Source organism: Molothrus ater, chromosome 27, assembly GCF_012460135.2.
Source record: "Molothrus ater isolate BHLD 08-10-18 breed brown headed cowbird chromosome 27, BPBGC_Mater_1.1, whole genome shotgun sequence".
In the NCBI taxonomy this organism is placed as follows: domain Eukaryota; kingdom Metazoa; phylum Chordata; class Aves; order Passeriformes; family Icteridae; genus Molothrus; species Molothrus ater.
This window is the reverse complement of record NC_050504.2, coordinates 1,993,111-2,000,660: the sequence shown is the minus strand read 5'-3', so window position 1 is coordinate 2,000,660 and position 7,550 is coordinate 1,993,111.

Genomic DNA, 7,550 nt, shown 5'->3' with positions numbered 1-7,550 from the left:
TCTCTCAGCTGTATTTAGTTGTACATTACAGTTAAATACAGCTGAGAGATGCACAGGGTGTACAGAGCCCTCCTGGTTTAGACATGAGGACATGAGATTGTCAAATCTCAATCAAGCCCAAGATCCTTTTAGCTCAGTGCTGTGTCCCTGGCTCTGCCCAGGTGAAATCCCTAAGAGAGGTGACAGGAGACAGTTCATTAGAGAATGAAGCCAGTCAAAGGTGTAGCAGGAGGTATTTGTGTTGTGCTTTAACCCAAACGGCAAATAAACCCCCCAGAGCCTCTCACTCACCCCACACACACCCCCAGCAGGGAGGAGAATGGAAAAAATAAAAAACTCATGGGTTGAGATAAGAACAGATTAATAATTGAAACAAAATAAATGCAATCAATAATAATAATAATAATGATAATAATAGTAATGAAAAAGGGACAAAGGAATAAAACCCAACAAAAGCCAGCAGTGCACAGCACAATTACTTATCACCCACTACCCACAGCAATCATCAGCTCCTGGGCAGCTCCCCCAGTTTATATCCTGGAAATGATGCTCTGAGGTGTGAAATATCCCTTTGGCCATTCAGGTCACCTGTCCCAGCTCTGCTCCTTCCCAGTTTCTCCAGCACCTGCTTGCTGGCAGAGCCTGGGAAAGAGAAAATACTTGGATTTGAGGTAAGCACTGCTCAGGAACAGCTAAAACATTGCTGTGTAATCAATATTATAGAAGTTACAGCTGGTGACTGAGCAGGGTGAGCCCAGAGTCCAAAGTGGCCCCTGTGGAAGAGCTGGGTGCAGATGGGATGGAGGAATCTCTCCACACCTTCATTGTGAGCCCTCTCAGGGGGTCCCAGCAGAGCCAGGGGAGCTTCAGGGCTGTCCTGAACACAACTCTGCCCTTTCTGCAGCTCCTTCTCCTCTCTGGTGAATGGACACCTGCTGCAGGGGCATTTCTGCTGCTAATTCCCAATGACCTGCTGAGAAATGCCAAGACAATTTGGGGTTTCACTCTTGGCTTTGAACCCCCTTCCTGATTCCTGTCCCAACCTGGCTCATGGTTTCAGTGCTGGCCCCACGGCCTGTGACCCCAGAGGGGCAGAATTCAGCCTCACTTCTTTGCCCTACCATTGCCTGTTGCCTGATCTATCACCCCCATGTCCTGCTTTGTGGGCAGCTCCTCAAAAATGCTGGAGTTGGGATTGTGAGTGACTGAAAACCCCAAATCACACATTGCACAGTTCAGTTACCACTCCTTGAGGCCCTCAGAAGTTTACAAAATGACCCACGAGCAGATTTCCAGCACAAGTCAGGACTGGGGGAAACAAAAACTGCAACAGGAAGCAGAAAAAATCTGACAAGTAAAAACGGCTTTAGATTAACATACAATAGCAGATTCTTTCCAAAGATAATTTAGGGAAAGTTTTCATGAGGTTGTTATCTTTTAATTTCTTGATACATTTGTTCACCGTTGCTCCAAGTTCTCCAGGATTTAAGGATGCTTGAAAAACATTCCTGAAAAGAAAAGGAAATGCTCTGTATCTCACAGTGAAATTACAAAACCTCTTAAATATACTTTCAAGAATAGAAACAGCCTTGTTAAAAGAATGAACTGCCAGTGCACTGAAGGGTGAAATGCAATAGGAAACTGACTTGATAAAAGGATAATTCCAGTAAATGAATAACACTTCCCTTGTATCACACAAAATACATAATGCTCAGCTGATAAAAATAGCAACGGCTGCAAATGTTCTGAGCAGCTTTTCTGGCAAACTCGAGTGGGAGCCTGTTGAGAGGAAGCTTTACAATCAGTCCAGATGAGGAGCAAGTGCCTTGATGCAAAGCAGTCCTAGATGATCAGCAGAGCTATAAATTGTTTGAATTAATGTCATTCTTGCTGTTGAAGACATTCATTCATTAATGTCTTAATGAAGGGGAGGGTGCAGGTGAGTGTCCAGGGCCTGACACTGTGGATGGGATTCAGATCCTTTCTGGAGCTGGGAAGTCAAGGATCAGCCAGTGATCCAGTAAAACCTGGGCTCTGCTCATGCTCAGAGAAGGGAAAAGGCTCAGAGCAACTCACATGGCAATTCTTAGGGAGTGTTTGTCCTTGTGGGCCTGATTCTGCCACCAGCCAGAAACAGAGCCCAGAGCTCAGGTGGGGCCACTGGATGAGCTGAGGAAGCTCTGACAAAGAGCCCTGACCATGTCACAGAGCCACAGAACCAGAGAATGTCCTGGGCTGGACAGGACCCACAGGGATCACCCAGTGCAGCTCCTGCCCTGCCCAGACACCCCAAAAATCCCACCCTGGGCATCCCTGGGAGTGGTGTCCAAACCCTCCTGGAGCTCTGGTCAAGGCCAGGACCATTCCCTGGGGAGCCTGGGCTGTGCCCAGCACCCTCTAGGGGAAGAACCTTTCCCTGGTATCCAACCTAAACCTCCCCTGGCACAGCTTCATGTCAGGACCCCTTAGGAAGGATCCCTGACTAAATGGCAAGTCTTGAAATGGATTATCCTTGAAGTTCTTGCCAACAGGAATGGGGAGTGCCACCTTCACTTCATGACTGTAACCTGATTCCAGGTGAATCTTGTGCTCTGCTCTTCCCTTTCTAATTGCCCAAAAATGGCTGTGAACTTGAGGCTCAGTGGAAAGCTGTGGATGGGGTGTGCAGCACATCAGTGAGCCAGCACTGCTGCCCCAACCCTCACAGCTCCAGACAGGGCCCAAAGTGCCAGAAACACCATTCCCCTGCTGCCTTCCCCTCAGGTTCTGAAGGCTCAGACAGTGGTGACAATTTGTGGGCACCCAAAGCCAGCTATGAACGTGGTCCCTTGGTCACAGGAGTCAGAGCAGACCTGTTAATGCTGGACATGAACACAGGTGGCCCTGCAGAGGAGGAAGGTGTGGGAGCTGCCTGCCTGAATCACCACTGAGACTGACTCCAGTGTGTTCAGAAACATGGGATTAACCCATCCCACTAAGCACACCCCAAATGGAAAGTGTTTTCCTGATCCTGTGAAAATATTTGTATTCCAGTGAGGACCAAGTTGTATTCCAGTGAGGATGCACATACTGATTTTAGAGGCTGGAGACTTTAGGAATGAGCATGGCAAGCAAGGGGAACATTCAATCCTCCCACCTTGGAAGAGGTGTCCAGGTCCTACAGTAAATGTCCATGGCCTGGAGCTGGCAGGTGTCAGGCACTGATGGGACAGTGGCCAACACTGTGCCACGCTGTGTGGGCACTGAGGCTGAAGTGAGGAAGATGAAAGCTCTGTCCTACCAGAAACGTCTCTTTCAGCACAGCCAACCTCTGCAAAACTCTTCTTCGAGCTGCTCCCTTGGTGGCAGAAGCAGCTGGAGCCCTTCTGAGGTCAGATAGTGGAATTTTAGCTGGAGGCATTTTTTGTCTCAACAGAGATGCCGCCGGTTTGTTCGGCTGAGAGATCTAAAGTGGAGGCCGCTGCAGCAGAAATCCACTTGCTTGGGCCAACCTCTGCCCACCCACCCACCCTGGAATGACTCCAACACACTCCCCTGGACCCCCCAGCTCTTGTTTAATCTTTAATGCACCTCCAGTCGCCCTGGGCTGGACAGCACAGCGAGATAGCAGTGATGATTAGCTGCTGACCCCTGGGCTGAGCTGGGCACTGGGAAATGCTGCTGACCCTGCGTCGATCCCGCCGTGTCCTGCGGGCAGGAGGAATCATTAGTGCTCCCATGGAGGGGCCTGCAGAGCCTCTCACTCTGCTGGCTGCAGGCACAGCAGACCTGTCCTACCTGTTCTTGCTGCCCTGGCTCTCACTTGGGCTGGTCTGAGGTGTCTGGTGGAGTCAGGGATGGGGGAGGGATGCAGCAGCGTGCCCTGTATGAGCCCCCCATCCTGCTCTCCCTGTGCCACCCAAAGGGAACCAGAACAGCTGTCCTGCAAGAAACAACACCTCAGAGATCCCTGAAGACACCTGCACCGCCCAACTCCTGCCATCTGCACCCAGCTTTGGTGCTGGGATGGAAATACACACAGGGAGGGAAAAGGATCAGGAGCATGGCCCCACCAAAGAGGAACAGGAGAGCCATGGCCTCACCAAAGAGGAACTTCTCCAAAACTGAAGAAACCCAAGATGTGGGGTCGAGCATCATTATATGTGACAAAAGGTGGGGTTGACAATGACATCCTGCTCTCCCTGTGCCACCCAAAGGGAGCCAGCACAGCAGCACCTGCAAGAAACAACACCTCAGAGATCCCTGCACTGCCCAGCCCCTGCCATCTGCACCCAGCTTTGGTGCAGGGATAGAAATACACACAGGGAGGGAAAAGGATCAGGAGCATGGCCTCACCAAAGAGGAACTTCTCCAAAAGTGGAGAAAGCCAAGATGTGGGGTCGAGCATCATTATATGTGACAAAAGGTGGGGTTGACAATGACATCCTGCTCTCCCTGTGCCACCCAGCCCATGCCAAATGGAACCAGCACAACTGTCCTGCAAGAAACAACACCTCAGAGATCCTGCACTTGCCCAACTCCTGCCATCTGCACCCAGCTTTGGTGCAGGGATGGAAATACAGGGAGGGAAAGGATCAGGAGAAGCACGGCCCCATCAAAGAGGAACTTCTCCAAAAGTGGAGAAAGCCAAGATGTGGGGTCAAGTATCATTAAATATGACAAAAGGTGGTGTTGATAATGACAGTGAGGGAACTCAGATCAGACAAGGCAGCAAAAAATAGCAAAAGGAACAGATGTTGTGGCAAACGTGAAATAAGGGAACTTCTCTCTTACTATTGAACAGAACTAGTGAACATTTGGGACAAGAGAAGAGGTTGGGAACCCAACTGTAGAAGAAGAAAGTAGAAAGAAAATGAAGAGATGAGGGAGCTTAAAGATAACTGTGATCATGTCCCATGGGCTGGACACCAGCAGGGCAAAAGCTTTTCCTTATTTTAAATTCATCCTTAGATAATTGAAAAGAATAGTTTTATACTAATAAGCAATTATTATTTATAATATTAAATAACTTTTATTTTAAAATTACATCCTAAATAAGCTAAAGACAAATTTCCCTAAGGGAAATGATTTCTCTAAGAGCAAGCAATGAGTTCACAGCATTACTGAGAATGTGTTTTGTGCAGGTTCTATCCAGGGTACTGCTCTGGGTGGGGATCACACCTCAGTTATGATATAAGGATGGCATAACATGGCAGGAAGAAACTCCCCAACTGAAAATATCATTCCAAACATCAGGGGAAGGAGCCTGGAGGAACAAGGACTTTGTTGTGAGAGATTTACTGAAATCGTGCGTGGCAGCACCAACATCAGTGACACCCAAATCAGTTAATTGGCTGCTGAGACAGAAATAAATGCATACCTGGAAATGGTCCTGGGACAGAAATGAATACCTGGAAATGGTCCTGCCCACATCAACCTCAGGCACACAGGCCTGGCATGGCAGGGGGACATTTCCAGCAGGTGTCAGACCCAGGAGAGGACACATCCAACAAGGTGAGAGCACATCCCAGGGCAAGACTGAGCCTCTGAGGATATGCAGGGCACAGCCTCTGATTCACTCAATAATCTAGGGTTATTTTATAATATAATATAATATAGTATATTATTATAATATATATAATAATCTCCCCACTCAGTCCTGGTCAGATCAATGCCACATCTATGTTGTCACCCACAGGAAAGCCAGAAGTGTAAATCCCATGAGATAAGTGTGGCATGGGTGCTCCTCCAGGTATGTGGTTTACAATTGCTTCTGCTCCGAGTTGAGACAAGTTTGGGGTTTTTTATCCTTCAGAAATCAGTTTCTGAGCTGCAGGAGTTGCAGTGGCAGCTGATATTGTGAGTCAGGGCAGAAGCAAGTGTGTTCCTCCAGCAGAAGTCACTCAGGGTTTCTGTGCCCATCACTGGAAATTTCTTCCTGTCACAAAGACAGTGAGAGGCATTTCCATAAAGCAACTTTAGCAGGACATTCAGTTCTGTTTTAGGTGTTGGGTGGGGGTTCTTTTCTCTAACTGGAATGACAGAAATTGCCTAGATAACTGTAGAAACTCTTTCACTGTTATCTCTGCTCAAGCCACAGGCTTGTCTTATCTCTCCCCCAATACCACACTATGAGCTCCCTGGACTTCTCACCCCTTCCCTATATTTTTCCTTCTCAATATGTCCTGAGGAATCCAATCAAGGCTCCTGCAGGAATTTGCAGCAGCACATTCCTTTTCCATCATCATCTGCACTTTTGAGAAAAGCTCTTCTCTTATATATATCTCTCCTGACAGAATATGAAACCACAAGTATTTTCAGCTGAGACAAAGAAGGCAGAGAGGGCTGTAATCCAACCTGACAGCAAGGTTATTAATTGGGGAAGGAGAGGTTGAGCAGAGATTGCTCAGAGAGATCTAAGAAATGGCAGAAATGTGGGGAGGGGGCTCTCAGGTGGTTCTGGGCACTGTGGATGGGCTGCAGAGCCTCTCACCCACAGGACACCCAGCAGTCCCCAAAGGCAAAGGTGGGAGCAGAGATAGGAGACCACACAGGGCTGGAGTGCACCCAGTGCCAGCATCTGCTTTCCTTCAGAGCCCGCCCTGCCTTTGATCCAGGGGAAAAGGGGGGCAGGAACCCTTTGCATGATGTCTTGGAGGGATTTTGAGCAGCACAGGGCCCTTTTCCTGACAGGTGCTCAGTGCTCTCTGGGGGCAGGTTTAGGATCTGGGGGCAGATTCAGGATGTAGGTGTAGGTTCAGGATCTGGGTGCAGATTTAGGATCTGGTGAAGGTTTAAGATCTGGGGCAGGTTTAGGATCTGGGGGCAGGTTTAGGATTTGGATGCAGGTTTAAGATCTGGGGCAGGTTTAGGATCTGGGGGCAGGTTTAGGATTTGGATGCAGGTTTAGGATCTGAGGTAAGGTTTAGGATCTGGGGGCAGGTTTTGCCATCATTGACTGGGTCAGGATCTCCATATCTGGAGAAGCACCCATGCCACATTTATCTCATGGGTTTTACACTTTCTGACTTTCCTGTGCAAGATAACATAGATGTGGCATTTACTTTTTAAAATCTCATTTCCTGATTATTTAAAATATCATTTCCCAGTATCTCAGACATATTTTCATGTGAAGTGTTGTCTTTCCATCTGGATCTGTGCTCCCTGTAAAGGAGGGATATTTGTTTTAACTCCTTTTGGGCTTGCTTTGCTAACCTGAGACAACAATTGTTCCACTTCTCAGCCTCAGATTTTGATACTGGAATAGGCTGAACACCTGTAAAACAACAATTGTTCCACTTCTCAGCCTCAGATTTTGATTTTGTCACAGGTGATGGAGAAATAAGAGAGCTGCATTCAAGGCTGGGGACCTGGTGAAGAAGATATTGAAGGGTCTGCAGGGTGCTGGCATGGCATGGATGGTCCTCAACCATGATATTTAAATAATTTGGTTGTGATGTAATCCAAAGCTTTCTTTAAAACTTGCTTCTGGTTTTTAATTACACAAGATTATTTGGGTCTTCTGCAACTTTTGCTGATAATAATTTACACCAGTCCCATCACCCATAGGA